This window comes from Stomoxys calcitrans, chromosome 1 (genome assembly GCF_963082655.1).
Source record: "Stomoxys calcitrans chromosome 1, idStoCalc2.1, whole genome shotgun sequence".
Lineage (NCBI taxonomy): Eukaryota > Metazoa > Arthropoda > Insecta > Diptera > Muscidae > Stomoxys > Stomoxys calcitrans.
The window spans coordinates 263,923,334-263,946,109 of record NC_081552.1 but is presented as its reverse complement, the minus strand read 5'-3'; the positions used below and the strand labels follow the sequence as shown (position 1 = coordinate 263,946,109).

Below are 22,776 nucleotides of genomic sequence, written 5' to 3'. Positions count from 1 at the left end.
AAAATACTAATACATGTAATTACACTTTCAATGGTACATACATACGAGTAAAAATTTATATGCAGTGCTGGCTTTGTTTAAAGTGCAAATCTCGCATACGTCCACTTTATGGGTTTTCCCAATACCATTTCCATGGTGCACTTCACCAAATAGCTATGGGCTACATGTTACAGTCGTTATTCTTTTTGTATCTTTAGTGCATTTTCTTCGTGCTTCGTTTTGCTATGGGAGAACGAGCAACTCTATGCGAAGAAGGAAGCATTGCCTGCCCTGAAATGGGTTTTAGGGTTAATTTATCTAAGTTTAGATTAATGATTCTGTGATAACAATTTGTTGTTGGACTAATGGTCGTGAGCAAATAGGAAAGTAGTTTGTGTGTACGCAATGAAATAGTTGACCATAAAATGCGGTATACGTTATGGGGATAAGATGGTATCACATTATTTGTAGCATATTTTAAGGGGTGCAAAGAATTTTTTTATTTAATGGTATTTTTATGCAATTCAAATGGATTATGGAAATGAAAAAGAATATTTTCCAACAAACTAATGAAAATAATTAGAAACAATAAGAAAGGGCAAAAGTGCCGACTGTATTATACCCTACACCTACCCTATAAGTACATAATGAGAGCTATATCTAATTGTGAGCCAATTTTGATGGATCTCGGCGGATGTTTTCAGATGGGTTATTAAACAATCCGCACCAAATTACGAGCAAATATGTAATAACTACGTTTTGCAAATGACAACATTAATGCAAATTACCCAAAATCTGACGAAAATATATATGGGAGCTATATCTAAATCTGAACCGATCTGGAACAAACTTCTCAGATACTGTGGCAGTGGTCGAGGAAAGCGTTATGCAAAATGTTGGCAAGATAATTCAGTAAATGCGTTTGCCGTGGCTCTTGGAGTAAAAATCGAGCGATATACATACATGACAACTATATCTAAATCTTAGCCGATTTCTATGAAATTTACCAGTAATATCGGAAGTCATAATAAAATCCTTCCTGCCAAATTTCGAGAGAATCGGTTGAAAAATGACCATTTTATTGCAGTATTACCTCAAATCGGACGACCGTATATATGGAAGCTATATCTAAATACGAATCGATTTCGAGCAAACTTCTCTGGTATGGTAGTAGTAGTCAAGGAAAGCGTTGTATAAAATTTTGGCAAGATTGGGTGATTAATGTGATTGTTATGACTCTAGAAGTTAAAATCGGGCGATATATATATATTTATATATGAGAGCTATAAATAAATCTGAACCGATTTTCATGAAATTCACCAGTAAAGTTGAAAGTCAAGAAAAAATCCTTCCTGCCAAGTTTCGAGAGAATCGGTTTACAATGACCATTTTATAGCAGTATTACTGCAAATCGGACGATCATATATATGGAAGCTATATTCAAATCTGAACCGACTTTAATAAAATTCACCTGTTATGTCGGGAGTCATAAGAAAATCCTTCTTGCCAAATTTCGAGAGAATCGGTTAACAAATGACTATTTCATTGCAGTATTCCTGCAAATCGGACGAATATATATGTGGGAGCTATATTCAAATCTGAACCGATTTCAATGAAATTCACCTGTAATGTCGAGAGTCATAAGAAAATCCTTCTTTCCAAATTTCGAAAGAATCGGTTAACAAATGACCATTTTATTGCTGTATTACTGAAAATCGGACGAACATATATATGGGAGCTATATTAAAATCTGAACCGATTTTAATGAAATTCACCTATAATGTCGGGAGTCAAAGAAAATCCTTCTTGCCAAATTTCGAGAGAATCGGTTAATAAATGACCATTTTATAGCTGTATTACTGAAAATCGGAGGAAGATATATATGGAAGCTATATCTAAATCTAAACCGATTTCCATGAAATTCACCTGTAATGTCGGGAGTCATAAGAAAATCCTTCCTGCCAAATTTCGAGAGAATTTGTTAACAAATGACCATTTTGTTGCAGTATTACTGCAAATCGGACGAATATATATGTGGGAGCTATATTCAAATCTGAACCGATTTCAATGACATTCACCTGTAATGTCGAGAGTCATAGGAAAATCCTTCTTGCCAAATTTCGAGAGAATTTGTTAACAAATGACCATTTTATTGCTGTATTACTGCAAATCGGACGAACATATATATGGGAGCTATATTAAAATCTGAACTGATTTTAATGAAATTCACCTGTAATGTCGGGAGTCATAAGAAAATCTTTCCTGCCAAATTTCGAGAGAATCGGTTACAAATGACCACTTTTTTTGCATTATTACTGAAAATCGGAGGGACATATATATGGGAGCTATATCCAAATCTGAACCGATTTTTGCCAATTTCAACAGGCTTTGTCTCTAGGCCGTAAAACATGCCTTTACCAAATTTTAAAACGATCGGATGAAAACTGCAACCTGTACATTGTACACCAATAAACATGGACTGATGAACAGACGGACAAACAGACAGACGGACAGACAGACGAACAGACAGACGTACAGACAGACGGACAGACAGACAGACGGACAGGCAGACGTACAGACAGACGGACAGACAGACAGACAGACGGACGGACAGACAGACAGACGTACAGACAGACGGACAGACAGACGTACAGACAGATGGAATGACAGACGTACAGACAGACGGACAGACAGACAGATGGGCAGACAGGCAGACAGACAGACATTCGGACAGACAGACGGACAGACGGACAGACGGACGGACGGACAGACAGACAAACAGACCCACAGACATAGCTAAATCGAATCAGAAAGTGATTCTGAGTCGATCGGTATACTTATCAGTGGGTCTATCTCTCTTCTTCTGAATGTTACAAATAAATTCACTAAGTTATAATACCCTGTGCCACAGTAGTGGTGTAGGGTATACAAATCAATTCAGTTTTAATGTTCAAAAAAAGCCAACAAAATTTTACACGTTGTCAGACATTTTTATACCCACAACCATAGGATGGGTGTATACTAATTTCGTCATTCTGTTTGTAACTCCTCGAAATATTCGTCTATGATCCCCTAAGGTATATATATTCGTGATCGTCATGGCATTTTAAGTCGATCTAGCCATGTCCGTCTGTCTGTCCGTCTCTCTGTCGAAAGCAAGCTAACTTTCAAAGGACTAAAGCTAGACGCTTGAAATTTTGCACAAATACTTCTTGTTAGTGTAGGTCGGATTGTAAATGGGCCATATCGGCCCGTGTTTTGATATAGCTGCCCTATAAACCGATCTTGGGCCTTGACTTCTTGAGCCTCTAGAGGGCGCAGTTCTTATCCGATTTAGCTAAAATTTTGCATGTGGTATTTCGTTATGATTTCCAACAAGTGTGCCAAGTATGGTTCAAATCGGCCCATAACCTGATATAGCTGTCATATAAACCGAGCTGTGGTCTTGACTTCCTGAGCCTCTAGAGGCCGCAATTCCTCTCCGAATTGGCTGAAACTTTGAACGACGTGTTTTGCTTTATCTTCCAACAGCTATTCCAAGTATAGTTTAAATCGGTACATAATCTGATATAGCTGTTTTTAATTTTGACTTCGAATTTTCTTTGAAATAAAAATTTAAATTTGTGGATTTTGAATTTTGGAAATGAATTTGGACCAACTAGGCATGGACGTTTGCGATCCTGCCGAGAATATACCCCCTGATAAAAACAACCATAAAAGCAATTGTAAGTCAGCCATTGGAAAACTTTTGCATGAAGCCTGCTTTAGTGGACATGGACATGGATATGGCTCGCAAAATTCTGGATGTTTGGATCAAGACATTACTCCTTCGACGTCTGCATCATCATCCTCTAAATGCAATAAAGGAATGTCTGCTAATTTGGTAATGAATGTTGAAAAATTGCCTTCAATTGACATTAAAAAATTGACAAAAACAAACTCAACGCAAGTCAATACATCAAGACCTTTACCATCCAACATTGAGAGCAATATGGATCACAACGAGTTTACCCTCTCTGACAAAGAAGGTTTTCAAATGGTGCAAAAGAAACGGAAAATATCTGGTGATACTAACTTGCGTAAGATAGATTTAAGCAATTCTGTTCTTAGCGTTTCAAATAATGCATCTGGCCAATCGCAGGATTCTTCCAATAGATTTGCAATATTAGGAGATTTAGATATTAAAACTAACAACACTTATCATAAGAAAATTCCAGCACAAGAGGCTTTAGTTGTAGAAAAATCTGTTGGAAACAGGAAGTCTTTCTGCCCTCCTATTTTTCTTTTTGGTGTTGATATGAATAATTTAATTAAAGACTTAAAGGCTAGGCAAATTGTATTTAAGATTGTCAACAAGAGCAGACACAAGAGTAAACTTTATTTGCAAGACCCAAAAATACACACTGAGCTAATGTGCCTTCTACGTGAAAAGAAATTAGATTCATACTCTTATACACCAAGGGAGTTAAAACGACAAACCATTGTTTTGCGTGGCCTTTTGTTTGACACAGCAATAGAGGATATTAAGTCGGAAATAGATATGTTAGTCCCTGATACAGTGCATAGTGTCTCTAAATTTTCCACTTCATACTCCAAGAAAAACAATATTGACACAGGTCTTTTTTTGCTAACACTGCATCCTGGTAAATCCGTATCTGAGTTGAAGGCGCAAAGATATATTTTGCATCAAAGGGTGTCTTGGGAATTACCGAAGAAAAATATGAGGGATGTTCAATGCTGGAGATGCCAACAATGGGGGCATATGTCCCAAAATTGCAACAGGGATTTTGCGTGCGTAAAGTGCGGTCAAAACCATGCACAAGGTGAGTGTAAATTTGTGCAGGGCGATGGAAATTTACCATTTTGCATCAATTGTGGAAATAGCGGCCATCCCTCGAGTTTTAGAGGTTGCCCTGAGTATAAAAAATATGTTGAGCTTAAGAAGAGAGCTAGATCAGTTGCCCTAGAGAGAAAAGAGAAGGCAAAAAACAATGTTTTTAGTGCTTTAAACTCTTTTACTCAACCGAATGTATCTTATTCCGATGCGTCCCGTAACGGTACTTCTAGTTACACTCAACCCTCAACGAAACCGAAAATCATTGAAGAATTTTTGAAAATTGCTAAAGAACTTTGCCCTTCTAAAGTGATTTCGCTGGAAGACAAAATTGCCAATTTTATAAGGGAGTTTCAAACCATTTCAAAGGAAGAGGCTATACAGCGATGTATAGGCCTCTTACGCGAAGTAAACCAAGTCTATGGTCCATAATGTTCTGGATCTTATTACATTTAATGTCAGGTCACTCATTGAATATGGCCGTAGATTTGAATTACACAGTTTAATGAAAAAGTTTGATATTGACATTGCCTTTCTTCAGGAAACTCATTTGAGAGCTGGAGGTAATATTAGTTTTGAAGGCTGTCACTTTCTAAGGGATAACAGCGCACAAGGTGTGGCCATACTACTTAAGAAACATTTTAAATTCAGAAAAGAAGTCATCTTAGGGTTTCTCTTCCCTAATTTATTTATTTATGTGAGTGAAGTTTAACCGAAGTAGACGTACCTTAGCTGTGCTCCAAACAATTAAAGTTGCAAAGTGCCTTCTCGCGCTTTATAAACACTGTAATCACTCGTACACGCTCGATTTAAGACTTGGCCATCAGTTTTTGCTGTGCACGGAACCAACATATACCGGTTTACACAAGAAAATAACTTTTATAGTCAAATACTTTACTTTTAATTTGTGTAATTTCATTGGAAAGCGGTGTCTGAAATTTTACTCAAAGAATTAAAAGAGAGTTTATGATTGCTTTAAAACAGCTGCTTGTTTCGTTCTATCAAAATATTGGTTTGTTTCGGTGTTGCCGTATCACAGAAGTTATAGGCCCACGCAAGGAACAATAAAACATGTCAAACAAATCGTCCAACGCAACAAGTACTCCATCTGGCACAGTGGGTCAAGATGTACAAAACGCAAAACGCAAACTTATTGAAACGTCGCCAGATAATGCAGTGGTAGTTGGAAATATGCCAACAGCCCAACTTATGAAGTTAATGCAAGATGCTATGTCGAAATTGTTAGATGAAAAATTGGAGAATTTGCCGACTAAATCGGATATTATAGAGCTGAATAGTAATATAGATGAAATTAAGAATGAAGTTCAAAGGTTATCTATGGAAAATGCTGAAATGAAAGCTGAAATAAAAAAATTACAAGAAATAAAAGAATTAGACAACAGAAGAATTGAAAGGTTAGAAGAGGAATTGAACAGAAAAAAACTCATAATAAGAGGGCTAGATAATCAAAACCATTTGTATATGGCCGCTAAAAACCTCTTCAAGGACGTATTGAAAATTAATTCTGATCTGGAAATTGAAATGGTAAAAAAACTGCAAAATATTAATGGAAAAATGACGATTTTGGTGGAGCTGAAGTCGACAAAAATGGTAAACGAAGTACTCAAAAATACGAAACATCTCTCAGGAACAACCATATTCATTGAAAGAGATTTAAGTGGCTATCGTCTGGAAAATAAAAAAGTTATGCTACAAATGAAAAAAGAACTGCTAAAATTCGACAAAAATAAGAAGGTGGGAGTACGAGGCCATCAAATTGCTATTGAAGGAAGAATTTTTTACTGGAACGGGAAAAAGGAACTAGTTTGCGGCCAAAAAACTGGAAGAGAAACTCTGGTAACTATTTATGGAGATGGTATAGATAATTTAAAATTAGATTATGATACTCTTTTATACAACCTAAAGACAAAAAACTTCTAAAAGATAACGAAAGAAAGAAACCTATAGAAAATAAAAAATATAATTTAAAAAATAATACCAAAAAATACAATTCGGTCATAAATATAGTGGCATATAATGTTCATGGTCTAGGAAACAAGTATCTTCACCCCGAATTTTATGATTTTTTAGAACAGTTTGATATATTTATTTTATTGGAAACTCATGTGGAAGAGAAAAACCTAGTAAACTATGGGAATAAATTTAAAAACTTTAATACCTACTGGAAACCTGCTTCTAGAACAAATAATAGAGGAAGAGGAATTGGAGGACAAGTATGTGGGGTGAAAAAGGATTTGCGGGAAGCAGGCTTCAAGCATACATTAGTACATCGAAGAAGTTACGATATCATTTACTGTGAACTAAACACAATCAAATTTGAATTAATCCCTATATATCTAAGAGGAGTAAAATGGATGGAAGATTTCAATGAAATGAACAAAGTTGTAGAAGACAATGACTTTAAGAAAATTATTATTGGTGATCACAACATTCGTATTGGAGAGGAACAGCTGCTGCCTGAAGAAATTGGGGAGGAATTCCGGGTTCTAAATACTGGTAGAAAATCAAATGATAAAATTTTAAACGCCCACGGCAAAAAATATATCGAATTCTGCAATAACAACGGCCTAGTGATTCTAAACGGAAGAACTTTTGGTGATGAGGAAGGATGTTTCACATTTACCAACGGAAACGGAAGCTCGGTGATAGACTTATGTGCTGTATCCTTGGACATAATAAATAATGTGCAGTCTTTTGAAGTAAAACCTCAATTATGGTCAGATCATTTACCGATTGTAATAACTCTTAGGGTAAACAGTGATTTAGAAACAGGAATTGAAAAGTTAAAACTACTGCCAAAGCTGAAGTGGAAACAACAAAACAAGGAAAATTACCAAAAACAATTAAATGATGAACTATCAAGCTTAGAAAATAACCCCTCCCTATCAGACTTTACACGCCTTATCATGAGGGCGTACCCAGCCCCTTCAATCATAAGGAAGCCGGAATACCATAACCGATGGTTTGATAAAGAATGTATGAAAGCTAGAGATAAAACCATGAAACTTCTTAATAAATTCAGATCTTCGAAGAACTCTTCAGATAGAGAAGCTTACGTGTCACAAAAAAACCTCTACCAGAAACTTTGTGGAAAAAAACGATTGGATTATTATCGCAGCATAGAGATTAGACTAGATTTCATATCTGATAGCAAATCATGGTGGTCTTTGGCAAAGGAAATAAGACAGAAGGAGAATTGTATAGGCTGCGCCATTGCAACGGGCGCTCTGAAAACATATTTTGAAACTTTATTAAACCCAAAGGTCAACTCACAAGAGATTCTTTACGCCCCAAATCAAGTTCTGAATGAGATGTTGGATAGAGACTTTACTCTTCCAGAATTGCAGTGCCAACTGAAAAAGGTGCAAGAGAACAAAGCCCCAGGTGATGACAGGATACCATATGAGTTTTTCATACACGCAACAGATGAATTTTTAAATGAACTGTGCAAAACATTCACAAGAATTTTCAACGGATATGATGACTTTAGTAATTTTAAGTCAAGTATTATTTTTCCCATACACAAAAAAGGTGATCCCAATATCCCAAGTAACTATAGAGGAATCACATTCATGAATTGCATTGGTAAGCTTATGATTGGCATGATTAATACAAGAATAACTGAATGGACGAACGAGTACTGTATACTAAATGAATTCCAGGCTGGTTTCAGGAAAGGGTATTCAACGATTGATAATGTGTTTAATTTAAAATCAATAGTAGACCTAAAAAGATTGGAATCAAGAAAAGTCTACGCCTTTTTTGTTGATTTCAAGGCCGCGTTTGATAGAGTTCCGAGAAACCAATTAATTTATAAATTATATGAAATGGGCCTTTCGACAAAAATAGTGAATTTTATAGAAAAGCTATACACATATACAAAAACTGCAGTATGGAACGGCAAGGAGTTATCTGATCATTTTATAACTAAAACGGGAGTAAAACAAGGTTGCTTACTATCGCCATTGCTATTTTCTATATATTTAAATGATCTCCATGAGTCATTGGGTGGTGGACTTAGCATAGACGAAATTGACATCCGCCTGTTAATGTATGCGGATGACATCGTGATCCTAGCCGATGATCCACTGATATTGCAACGAATGATAGATAACCTATCATTTTACTGCAAAAGATGGGGGATGGAGGTCAACCAGGCAAAATCTGAAATAATGATATTTCGTAATAGCGGAAGATTAGCTGCAAATGAAAAATGGATATTTAACGGTGAACATCTGAGAGTTACTAATGAGTACAAGTATCTTGGGATCACGCTTACACCAAAACTGTCATTTAATAAGCATGCAATGGAAAAAAACGAAGCCGCCAAGTCTTGCCTAAATTCAACATGGGCAAATTTTATAGGCAAACCTAAAATTTCGCTCAAAGCCAAGTGGAAAATGTTTTTATCGGTATGCCGATCTATCCAGAGCTACGGTGCACAAATTTGGGGAAATGGATATTTTGACGAAGTTGACAAGCTATATAGATTCTTCATCAAACGTATACTTAAGTTGCCGGAAAATACCCCAAACTATATCATCGCTCTGGAGACTGGGTATGAACCAGGATATATATATACATACTCTTTGCACCTTAAATATTTGGCAAAAGTACTGTTCGATTTGGAAAATCATAGACTTCCACATATCCTTGCGGTGAAAATAATGCAGAACAATACCTCCTGGTATAAAGATTTTAAAGACCGATTGCAATGTTACGGAATAGAACACCAAAATGTCAACACAGATAAAATTTATTGGTACGAAGCCTGCCAACTATTAACATGCGAACTTCAAAACAGCAACTACCTCCACCATAACCAAAAATCACAAGAAAGTGAAAGCCGAATATACAAATTACTTGACCCCACAGTAGGTTCATCTTATTGTAATGACAAATTTAGTCAAATACAAATATCTTATATAATGAGAGCTAGAGCTGGTGCGATGGGGCTAAATGGTGTTAGTTACAGAGAAGAACAAGCTCGAATGTGCTCCATCTGTAACCTAGGAGAAATAGAAACCACGCAACATTTCATAGGGGTATGTCCAATATTTAGTAGAATTAGAAGCAAGAATTTCAAAAAAAGCATTCTATCAGACACAGAAATTATATCTGTTTTAAACGGCGGTGAAGATAATTGTTGGATTAGACTATTTAATTTCTTACGAGAGGCAATGAATTATAGAAGAACTCTTATAAATGAATTTAATTACTAGCTAAAAAATAAAACTCACTTCTCCGGCAGACGGTTTACAAAAACCATGCCGTACATTTTCAAAACACATTTTAAATATTGATACTTACATTTAAAATATATTGTATATATAGTATTATAACGTTTTTGAAAAAATTAATAAAAAAAAAATAAAAAAAATTTATTTATTTCTATTGATGTTTCTATTAATGGCGTTCTTAGGAAAATTTTGTTAGGCTCAGTTTATATTCCTGGCAATTCAAGCCAATCGCAAATTTTAAGTTCTCTGTCTTCTTTAGGTAATTATTCTGGAGGATTTGATTTCACATTTATAGGTGGTGATTTCAATGCTAGACATATTTCATGGGGTGATTCCATGAATAATTCAAATGGAAACTGTTTTTATGACTTCCTTCAAGTAAATCCCCACTTTTTTACCAGAATATCTTCATCCTGTCCAACGTTTCCAAATGGTTCATCTTACTTGGATCATTTTCTCTTTTGTTCTAACACATCTGACCTGCCAAATCCTGTTTGTTCGACCTCATGTTTACCCAGTTTTTCAGATCACTACCCTCTCAAACTTAACGTCATTCTTCCTAGCTTCGAAATTGTTTTGCAGCCTCCTCCTACATTTACAAGCTACGAAAGCACAAATTGGGATGATTTCAAGCACGATATAACTCAGGGTATTTTAAGTAATTATCCCCCTTCAAATAGAAATTTGAGTAACAATGAAATTGATCAGTACATTGAAGAGTTTGCTTCTGTTGTGAGTTCTGTCTCAGAACTTCATTCTAAGAAAATTGAATTGGGTAACAGAAAATTCTTGATATCTGATAGAATTAAGAATTTATATAGATTTAAATATAATTGGCAAAAAGAACTTAAGAGGCTATATCGCGTGTCCAGTAACAGATTCAGTCCAGAGTATCGCATTTTATCCAAGCAAATCCAATTATTGAGTGTTATTATTAAGAGGCAGGTTGAACTAGAGCAGATTTCTATTTTTAGAGATAAACTTAGAGGAATTAAGCCGGGGCCAAGAGCACATCGGGACGTTTTCAAGATTATTGGGCATCGAAAATCTCTACCTTTGGATAAATTATCAATTGATGGTGCGATAATAACAAATGAGTCGGAATGCCTTTCCCATTTGAAATCGTATTTTTCTAATATTTATAATAACTCTGTTCATCTTTCGTCTGTAAGGGAAGATTTTGTGAATGACTTCATTGCAAATGTTCCTCAACACTGCTATTCATTTTCAATTGATTCAGATGCAAAAAATCAAGACAGGTTGGAAAATCTTACAACTTTGGGTGAAATTCTTGATATTTCCTCATATTTAAAGAATAAGAAATCGTCTGGCATTGATACTATTTCTAATTTTATTATTCGAAAACTTTCAACTAAAGCATTTGAATATTTAGTTATCATATTTAATAACTGTATCTCCAACGGATATTTTCCAGATTCATGGAAAACCTCAAAGATAATTCCAATTAAGAAAAAAGCCAATAGTAATGAGATTTCTAACTTGCGACCTATATCTTTATTGTCAAATCTGGGTAAACTTTTTGAAATGATTGTCCGTACTAAAATGGATAAAGGAATCACTTTACCATATATTCCAAACTCACAATTTGGTTTCCAAAAAGGGCATTCCACAGTTGATGCTATGACAAAGTTCACAAATGATATTGTATTGAATTTAAGAGCAAAGAAATGTACTGTTGCAGTTTTTCTTGACGTTGAAAAGGCTTTTGATCATGCTTCCCACTATGGTATATTAACTAAAATGATAAGGATAGGGTTTAGTCCTCCGATTATAAAGCTTTTCAAAAGTTTTTTTACGAATAGACAATTTGGCGTACTCTTCAAAAATCAGTTGTCGGAATTTTCAAATGTTAATTGTGGTGTCCCGCAAGGATCGGTTTTAGCTCCACATTTATATAACATTTTTATGAGTGATTTTCCCCACAACTCCGAACATTCCTCGGGTATTTTGTATGCGGATGATTCCCTTTTATACTCTCACAATGAATCGCCAGCATGTGCTTTGGTCCAAGTCTCGCAATACCTCCATGAGGTTAAAAATTTTTATGATAAATGGGGTATAAAGATAAATACTTCAAAATGCGAAGCCATTTGCATAAGAAATGCATCGGGAAAATGCAAGCGCTTTGTTGTACCTGAGAGTAAATCCTTGAAGCTATTTTTAAATGGCATTGAAATTCCATTTAAAGAGAAAGTTAAATATTTGGGTGTAGAGTTAAACAAACTTTTTAAATTCAACGTACACGCGCGGAAGGTCCGTAATAAGGCCCAGGGAATATTCGCATCGTTTCAAAAAATTCTTCGATACAAATCTTTGCCTGTAAATACGAAACTTTTATTGTACAAGACTTGTATTAGGCCTGTTATCTTATATGGTTTTCCAGTTTGGTTCAGTATATCCCCCATTGTTATGAAAGAACTTGAGATATTTGAGCGGAAAATTTTGAGACTTTGCATTGGGAAGAATTTTAAGCGCATTAACAGAAGATATTCAAATAATTTCATTTATTTGAATTCTAAGTTGAAGCGGCTTTCTTCCTATGTGTGTGATCTTTTGGAGAAATTCAATTTAAGATTGGGGCTTCATGAGAATTCTCATATGATTGATGCTTTGAATAGTCAAGCGAACATTGGTTGGTATAATGCTCAGTATTTATCTCCCTTGGGATATATAAATGAACCTGAATCGGGTACTATCGCTTTTTACGAAAAGGCACTAGCCGGCACTCACCGTGGGTAGCTACATCTTAACCTACTTTTCCTTGTTTTTTTTTTTTTTTTTTTTTTTTTTTTTTTTTTGTTTTTTTTTTTTTAGTTATAATTGTTATTATTTTTTGCTTATTTTATTATTTGTAGCTTTAAGTTCAAACCCTAGATTAAGATTTTTCTATTTAATGTAGTAGTCTCGGGAGCAAGGACGTCAATAATTCTAATTTCATGTATCCATATTACATTTTACCTTTTATGCTAAAGCCAGGTGCTGAAACTACCTAATATGTTATTGCGATAATACATTATAGTCATAAGTTTTCTTTATTATGTTTCTAATTCTACTTCAATGTTTAAAAAAAAGACTCAATAAATATAAACTTCTAAACTTCTTCTTAATTTTGACTTCTAATGCCACTAGAGGGCGCACTTATCTGTTTTGGCTGAAAATTTTCATGACGTATTTTGTTGTGACTTTCAATAACTTTGCCAAATATGGTTCGTATCTGTCCATAGCCTGATATAGTTGCCATATAAACCGATCTGACATCTTGACTTCTTGAGCCTCTAGAGGGCGCAATTATTATCTGATTTGGCTGAAATTTTGTACAACGGCTTCTCCCAGGACCCTCAACATACGTGTTTGAAGCGGTCTATAGCCTGATACAGCTCCCCTATAAAAGGATCTCTTTTTTTTACTTTTTGATACCCTAAAGGACGAAATCCTTATTCGATTTGGCTGAAATTTTACGCAATGACTTATACTGCAGTCTCCAACATTCATTCCATTATGGTCCGAATCGGACCATAACTTGATATAGCTCCAATAGCATAGCAATTCTTTTCTTTTATCCTTTTCTTTCCTTTGTTTGCCTAAAAAGAGACACCGGGAGAAGAACTCGACACAATTTTACTTCTGTATAATTTTTTTTTTCAAAAAATAATTTTGTTCTTATTTGTTTTTTTTTTTTCTATTAAAAATTTATTCATCAAATGTCAAGTTTTGAAGTGAAGTTCTTCTTTATCCTTATATTCAGCCCATTTTTGACTATTCCAATAACGGCCTTCGTCGTAATGTTCAATCTAAATCCTTTTGCCTTTCTCTTTTGGTCTCTGTGACATGTAAAAGTTTTTGTTTGTCAGTCAACTGTTTGATTAATGCGTTTTAGCGATTTCAAACATTTGGCACATACACAAATGAATTTTTGCCAACAAATGTGACCTTAGTTTGCATTATAAGACCAAAAAAAAAAAAAGATAAAATGTGGTAAAGCGTCAATTACCATCATTTCGTGGAATATGCCTCAAAGAAACTGACAACATAACATGTTCGCCTAACTTCTTCTAAAACCCTCTACCATGTATCTGGCAATGAGATTTACTGTAAAAACTTTTTTGGAATACACATGCCAGATATGTATAGCAGATGTAATTTGAATTTGTTTGCTTTTTGTGTGGCATATTTGTTCACATTCCAGTTCACATTTGTGGCATGATGTTCTTCTGTTGTGGCATTGTGCAATACAGCAAATGTTTGCTCATAACCGTTAAAAGGCCACATTCACGTGACACATTCCCATAAATTAAGAGCGAGCAGCCAAAAATTCGCTCAGTACCCTTCAGCTCCTGCTGAGTTAAACGGGCAGAGTGGTGGCGGAGGCCACCGCAATTAATGTACTCAGCGATAATGATTATGATGAGAATATGCTGTGTTGCAGATTGAGGTTCAGTGCATTGTGTGTGTCTCTAGATGCACATGCTGCACGGGAATTTTATTGCCATGACTTTTGAGTTGTGTGTGTGTGTGGTTTTTAATAAAATGACAAAGGAATAACAATAATAGGTGCTCTAAACTACAGTTTGCCTAAAAAAAAGTGTTTACATGTGTGTTTATGCTTATACTACACTGTAAAAATATGTTTGCCATTACTTACAACACATTTAGAAAGGAGTTTTTTCAACATCTGGTTTTAATATAAAATTGTCTCAAAATTTTGTATTAAGGAAAACTTTTAACTAAAAACTTAAATTACATAACTTTTTAGGAGAATAATTTCCTGGTATTGTTTTTTATAGAAAACTAACCAAACCGAACCGGGCCCGCTCCGCTGCGTCTTCTTTAACTCTCTAATATCTTTTTAGGGTGGGGACATTTCGCCCATTGTAGCCTATGACGTTGAACGCATTCGAATCCAGGCGAGAACATCGAACAAAGCGGTGGTTATGTTGGCGACATTTGCGGGGCCATTCATGGTCATTTTAAAAGTTTTCCTCAAAGAGGTGACGCACTGCGGGACGCCGTTCAGACTCGGTTATTTAAAAAAAGGTCCCTTATCATTGAGTTTAAACTTGCATTGGAAAGTACTCCTTGCAGTGTGTGAAAATTTGCCCCTTCTCGGTTCCTGGTGGTAAGGTTCTTCCTTAAGGTAATGCTCTCATTAGGGGAGGGATGGCATCTCAGCCGTTTCGACTCAAATATGGATATCAAATTCGTGCTGAACTTCCAAATCCCTTTAATTTGAGCCCCATATTGCCATGGCCGATGAATATGAACCGTTTGGAGGGTGTTTTGGGGCTAAGGCGGCTACCGGCACTTTTTACTGAAAATAGATATCAAATTGGTTCTTTATTCCCAACGGAAATGAAGTTCAGTTTAGGCATGGCCCCCTATACTTCGATCTGATTTTGTATGCCAGATTCACAATCTACTCCTGAATACCTTTCATTTGAGCCTCATATTGAAATGAACGACCAATATGTCTGTTTGGGCCAATTCTGGGGTTGGGGCGGCCCAATGGGTACATAGACTGAAAGTTTAATATCATATTCGTAGTCTACTCTGCAATACCCTTCATTTGATGCCTATATTGTCTCGATCGGTCCACTTTTGATTTTGGGTTGTGTTTTTGGTATAACGGGGAGCGTCCGTCTCCCTTTCGATATCGATAAATTATATAGCCTATGTTTTCTGCCAAACCAACCTACACAATATGCGAAAATTTTGAGAAAATCGGTTCTGCCGTTTTTCAGTCTATACGGAACAAAAAAAAAAACGAAACCCATATATCCGTGATTGGCTCATGTGCCGATTATGGGCGTGTTTTGTGGGAGTGGGGTGACCCCCTATACTTCGACATGAATTTGTATGCCAGATTCGTTATATACTCCCGCTTACCTTTCATTTGATATCCATATTGCCCTTATTGGTCCTCTTTTGATTTTTGATGTGTTTTTGGGGTAACGGTGAAGGGTCCGCCTCTTTCCGTTATCCACAAATTATAAAGCCTATTCCTACTTCCTGACCATATTCGTAATCTACTCCCGAATACCTTCCATTTGAGTCCCATATTGTCATGATCATCAAATAAACCTATTTTAAGGGGTTTTGGGGCTGGGGCGGCCCCCTAGGTACTTGGACCCTACTTTTATTATGAAATTCCTACTCTACTCTTGAATACCTTTCAGTTGAATGCCATATTGTCCCTATCAGTCCACTTTTATTTTTGGGTAGTTCTTTTGGAGTAAGGGGGAGGGTCTGTCCCCCTCCCGATACCGAAAAATTATATAGCCTATGTTTTCTGCCAAACCAACCTACACAATATGCGAAAATTTTGAGAAAATCGGTTCTGCCATTTTTCAGTTTATACGGAACAAACAAACCGAGTCCCATATATCCGTGATTGGCTCATGTGCCCATTATGGGCGTGTTTTGTGGGGGTGGGGTGCCGCCTATACTTCGACAGAATTTGTATGCCAGATTCGTTATCTACTCCCGCATACTTTTCATTTGATACCCATATTGTCCTTATCGGTCCACTTTTGATTTTGGAGTGGTGTTTTTGGGGTAATGGTGGAGGGTCCGCCCCTTTCCGTTATCCACAAATTATAAAGCCTATTCCTATTTCCTGACCTTATTCCTAATCTACTCCCAAATTCCTTTAATTTGAGTCCCATATTGTAATGATCTTCAAATAAACCTATTTTAAGGGGTTTTGGAGCTGGGGCGGCCCCCTAGGTACTTGGACCCACCTTTATTATCAAATTCCTACTCTACTCTTGAATACCTTTCAGTAGAATCCCATATTGTCCCTATCAGTCCACTTTTATTTTTTGTCAGTACTTTAGTGGTAAGGGGGAGGGTCCGTCCCCCTTCCGATACCGAAAAATTATATAGCCTATGTTTCCTTCCAGACCAACCTACACAATATTTGAAAATTTCGAGAAAATTGGTTCTGCCAGTTCGAGTCCCATATATTCGTGATTGGCTAATGTGCCCATTTTGGGCGTTTTTGTGGGGGGTGGGGTGACCCCCTATACTTTTATTTATAAGATAGGGTCAGAAATGGATTTTTCGATGTGTTGCAAACGGAATGACAAAATGAATATGCCCCCATCCATCCTTCGATGGGTAACAGAAACCCAAAAAAAAAAAAAAATTTTGCCAAAATTTTGTTCTCCGTATGTTGGTGCAATGATTTTCTGCTTGAGTTGTGTGAAAAATCAAACCATGAATGCAATAACTTGGCCTTCCCCTTTTCTCCCCCCCCTACCCCAAAGAACTTGTGAACATAACCAAAACATTTGTCATTGGAGTTGCATGTTTTGCGCCTGCATTTTTGGTTTACTTCCTCAACTTCATTGTTAAGTTGGTGTGCTTAATGAGTGTTCTTTAGCCGCAATAAATGTCAGAGTGGGTAAAATTTCTAAGAGCCCACATTGGAACATGCCCCACCGCTTGCCTAGGTGCCTACGCGCTGGATTTTAATGACACACTGATTTTATTGTTATTCAACATACATTAGCACTGCATAGAAGAAAAGCTGTCTCGGCAAAAAAAATGATGATAAACTTTTGAAAAATTGTGCAAACACAAATGCAGAAGAAAAGAACACAAAAAATGCATGCACATGTGTTGTCATTCTATGCTTCCTACATGGGGCAGGGATGCTTCATGTCTACTCTGGGAAATATTGCCACTGCTTAGTCATCATCTGACAACAGGGAGAGAGGTGCTTGTACTCTGGAGTAGTAAATAAAACTTTAAAGGAGATGGCAAAAGAGACAGGTGGTTTGGCACGCCCAAGGGCTCTTGGAAGAAGAGTGGGTAAAATTGGGTAGAGAGATAATGTCACGGGGATTTGGATGAAACTGGCTCTCTATAGACAACATTTTATGAAATGTTGTCTTTGGAGAAATTTTCATTGAAATTATGTGCGGAACAAAGAATTTTTGTTCTGAATTTTTTTTTCATTTGGAAAAATGTCTCTATAATTTTATTTTTTAGGGAAATGGAGGCAAATTTTGTTTAAACAAGTAAGAGCGTGCTAAGTCCGGCCGGGCCGAATCTTATATACCCCCCATTATGGATAGCATTTGTCTAGTTCTTTGCGCGGTATCTCGTTTTAGACAAACAGAGAATAATGAATAAGAACTGTTATCAAGTTATAGTCGGATTAGGACCATAAATGAATTGAATGCTAAACATTGTAGAAGTCATTGTCCATCCGGATAAGAATTGCACCTAGTAGGCGCTCAAGAAGAAAAATCGGGAGATCGATTTATATGGGAGCTGTATCAAGCTATAGATCGATTCAGACCATGTTTCACATGTATGTTGAAGGTCATGGGAGAAGCCGTTGTACAGCCATATCGGATGAGAATTGCGCCCTCTAGAGGCTTCAGAAGTCAAGATCCCAGATTTGTTAAATGGCAGCTACACAGTTGTTGGAAGTCATAACAAAACACCTAATGCCAAATTTCAGCCAAATCGGTTGAGAATTGCGCCCTCTAGTGGTTCAAGAAGTCAAGTTCCAAGATCGGTTTATATGACACCTATACCAGGTTATGAACCGATTTGGACCATACTTAGCATAGATGTTGGAAGTGATACCAAAACACCACATGCAAAATTTCAGTTAAATCGGACGAGAATTGCGACCTCTAGAGGCTCCAGAAGTCATGAGATCGGGAGATCGGTTTATATGGGAGCTGTATCAAGTTATAGATCGATTCAGACCATGTTTCACATGTATGTTGAAGGTCATGGGAGAAGCCGTTGTTTAAAATTTCAGCCAAATTGGATAATAACTGCGCCCTCTAGAGGCTCAAGAAGTCAAGATCCCAGATTGGTTAAATGGCAGCTATATTAGGTTATGAACCGATTTTGACCATATTTAGCACAGATGTTGGAAGTGATATCAAAACACTACGTGCAAAATGTCAGTCAAATCGGACAAGAATTGCGCCCTCTAGAGGCTCAAGAAGTCAAGATCCAAGATCGGTTTATATGGCACCTATACCAGGTTTTAGACCGATTTGCGCCATACTAAGCACAGTTGTTGGAAGTGATATCAAAACAAAATTTCAGTCAAATCGGATGAGAATTGCATCCTCTAGAGGCTCAAAAAGTCAAGACCCAAGATCGGTTTATATGGCAGCTATATCAAAACATGGACCGATTTGGCCCATTTACAATCCCAACCGACCTACTCTAATAAAAAGTATTTTTGCAAAATTTCAAGCGGCTGGCTTTACTTCTTCAAAAGTTAGCGTACTTTCGACAGACAGACGGGCGGACATGGCTAGCTCGACTTAAAATGTCACGACGTTGAAGAATATATATACTTTATGGGGTCTCAGACTGATATTTCGAGGTGTTACAAACAGAATGACGAAATTAGTATACCCCCATCCTATGGTAAAAATGTAAATTTGTCCATGAACATTCCACTAAGGAACTGGAGCAAACTGCTAACAAATCAATGAGTGCTGTCCGATTCAATGTTAAGCTCAATGATGACGGACCTCCTTTTTATAGACGAGTCCGAACGTCGTGCCGCAGAGTGACACCTCTTGTGGGAGAAGTTTTTACGTGGCAAAGTACCTCACAAATGTCGCCAGCAGTAGGAGGGGATAACCACCGCTGAAAATTTTCTGATATTCCTGCCAGGATTCGAACCCAGGCGTTCATGCTAGCCTCTGCGCTACGGTGGCCTCCCAATGCAATACACTGTGGCACCAAAATTATTCAAATTTGTTTCTAAGGGGTAATAGTAGAGAGTGACAGAGGAAAACCCCAGAGCAGCAGTAAAACGAACGAGACAAAGCAGCGCGAGCCGAACAAAGAACCACCACCCGAAGCAAAGCACATGTGTTGGCTGGTTAGATGGTTTTTTGCCTTGCTTATGGATATATTCTTGTTGTTGTATTATGTTGGCTTGCAAAGAGTGCCTTTCAACAACAAATTTGTACTTTAAGTCGTTGAGATTCAAAATAAATTGTTGCAGGAAAATTAACAAATTTCATAGTTGTTTTTTTCGACCAAAGTTGTTGTTTTTCAAAATTGTTGTTGGTTTAACCAGCTTAGACCAATGTGTTTTTATTTCTTGCTTCTATTTCAAAACAAAACAACAAAAACACTTTAAAGAGTCTCAACATTTGTGGTGTGTTAAATGTATCAAGTTTTTCAAAATTAGTTTTATCTGTGCAACATAATCTTCTTCCAGCGAGTTTCAAAAGCTTCGATTCGCTGTTTGTGGTAATAACTGTCCAGCTCCTCATAATAGATATAAACCGTTATTCCCACCTCGTCATTACTGGCAAATCGTTTTCCGCAGAACCATTTTTTTTTTTGTTTGGAAGCAAAAAATATACGAAGGTAGTCAAATCTAGCGAATAAGTTACGTGCTGAAGCATTTCGAACCATAATTCATGGAAGTATTAAACATCTGCTTTAGAACATTGCCACTTTTCACGTAAATACTACCGCCATCTATATGTCAGTTGGGCTACTTTTGGAAACGCCCTCCTAACAATGTCTTAATTTAATATTTTTTTTTATTTCGAGGGCTATAAATTTTAATCAATTATTAAAGATTTACCATTAAACGAGCTCAGACTTGCAACATTTAAATTTAAATTAAATATTTGAAACATAAAATATGTTGTTGATGTTGTTACCATTGCCCATTGGCATTTGCAAAAGCACTCAGCCATCCAGCATGCTGTTGTTGATGTTCTTCAAGCAAAAGATTGCCATAAATTTGCATTGTTTACAAACTGTTATCAGATTGTCGTCGTCGTCGTCGACGGCAATGGAGAAGAGCAGTCTTGCTTTTAATTTCATGCCCGATATTGCGTGTTTATGGCAACTGGCTTCAACAAATTGCCTTCTCCTTCTTCTCCCCCCCACATGACATCTCCTTAAACCGGTGGTATTACATCTGCTTTAAAGCTTGTGTCGATTGCAACATTGACGACAACATCACTCACCATCGCCGCCACTCACTAATTTCGATTTCAGTGAGTCAGTGTGTTATTAAAACCGGCAGCGTCAATTGTGGTGAACTGCAGCCGACCGAACGACCAAACGAACGACCGACCAGACTCAGCAATCGGCAATTATTAGCCACACGAAGAGCCATAAAACGCCAAAACCAAAACGGCAGCCAAAGCCAATCGACAGCATTAACAGTAGCTGCAACATGATGCACAACATGTCCGTAATAGGGTGTGTGTGTGTGTGTGTGTGCGTGTGTGTGTTTGAGTGTTTGCAGTAATTTTGCCTTGTTTGATGGTTGTTTGCTCATTTTTGCCATGTTGCTGTGTTTCCTTGCTGCTACGGCTGTCTGTCAAACATGGCAAAACAGGAAGTTGCGTTTGCATCACCCTTGCCAGAGTTTGTGGAGATTATGCTTGCTGGTGCTATCAATTTCATATTAGCCATGTTTGGGTTTTGTGGCTATGATGGCAACTTGTTGACATGCCCAAAGTGGATGTGACAACATTGATAATGATCGGAAAAACAAATGTGATAACATCGGAAAATATCATAATTTTTAATTTAAGCGCATTAAAATGAAAAACATAATTACTGTGTCACTATAAGACCCAATGAACCAATTTAAGATACAGAAAATCCATTAAGGAAAGGCAAAAGTCGGGCTGTGCCGAATTTATAATACCCTACACCTACCCTCTGAACCAATTTTGATGGACCTTGGCGGATGTATTCAGATGGGTTATTAAAATTCCTGTGTCAAAATTCGAGCAAAGCAAATATGTTCAAAATGTAAAAACTAGGGTTGCTATATGACAACAAATTACCCAAAATCTGACGAACATACATATGAGAGCTACATCAAAATCTAAATCGATTTTGACCAAACTTCTTAGATATTGTGGTAGTCTTTGAGGAAAGCGTTGTGCACAATTTTTGGTGGGATTGGTCAATAAATGTGTTTGCAGTAATTTTAGAAGTGAAAATCGGGCGATACAATAACCGACGGCTATATCCAAATCTGAACCGATTTCTATGAAATTCACCCGTAATGTCGGGAGTCATAAGAAAATCCTTCTTTCCAAATTTCGAGAGAATCGGTTAACAAGTGACCATTTTATTGCAGTATTACTGCAAATCGGACTAACATATAAATGGGAGCTATATCCAAATCTGAACCGATTTCTATGAAATTCACCAGTAAAGTCGAGAGTTATAAAAAAATCCTTCTTTCCAAATGTCGAGAGAATCGGTTAACAAATGACCGTTTGATTGCAGTATTACTGCAAATCGGACGAACATATATATGGGAGCTATATCCAAATCTGAACCGATTTCTATGAAATTCACCAGAAATGTCGGGAGTTATAAAAAAATCCTTCTTTCCAAATGTCGAGAGAATCGGTTAACAAATGACCGTTTGATTGCAAAATCGGACGAACATATATATGGGAGCTATATCGAAATCTGAACCGATTTCTATCAAATTCACCGGTAACATCGAGAGTCATAAGAAAATCCATCTTTCCAAGTTTCGAGAGAATCGGTTTACAAATGACCATTTTATTGCAAAATTACTGCAAATCGGACGAACATATATATGGGAGCTATATCAAAATCTGAACCGATTTCTTTGAAATTCACCAATAATTTCGAGAGTTATAAGAAAATCCTTCTTTCCAAATTTCGAGAGAA

At 36.7% G+C, this 22,776-nt stretch overlaps 1 protein-coding gene across 5 annotated transcripts in view; it reads left to right on the top strand.

The window, feature by feature from the left end:
- The window catches only part of LOC106085248 (phosphatase and actin regulator 1), a 784,344-nt gene that overhangs the window by 330,514 nt on the left and 431,054 nt on the right, over positions 1-22,776 (top strand). The gene's annotated exons all lie outside the window — the stretch shown is intronic.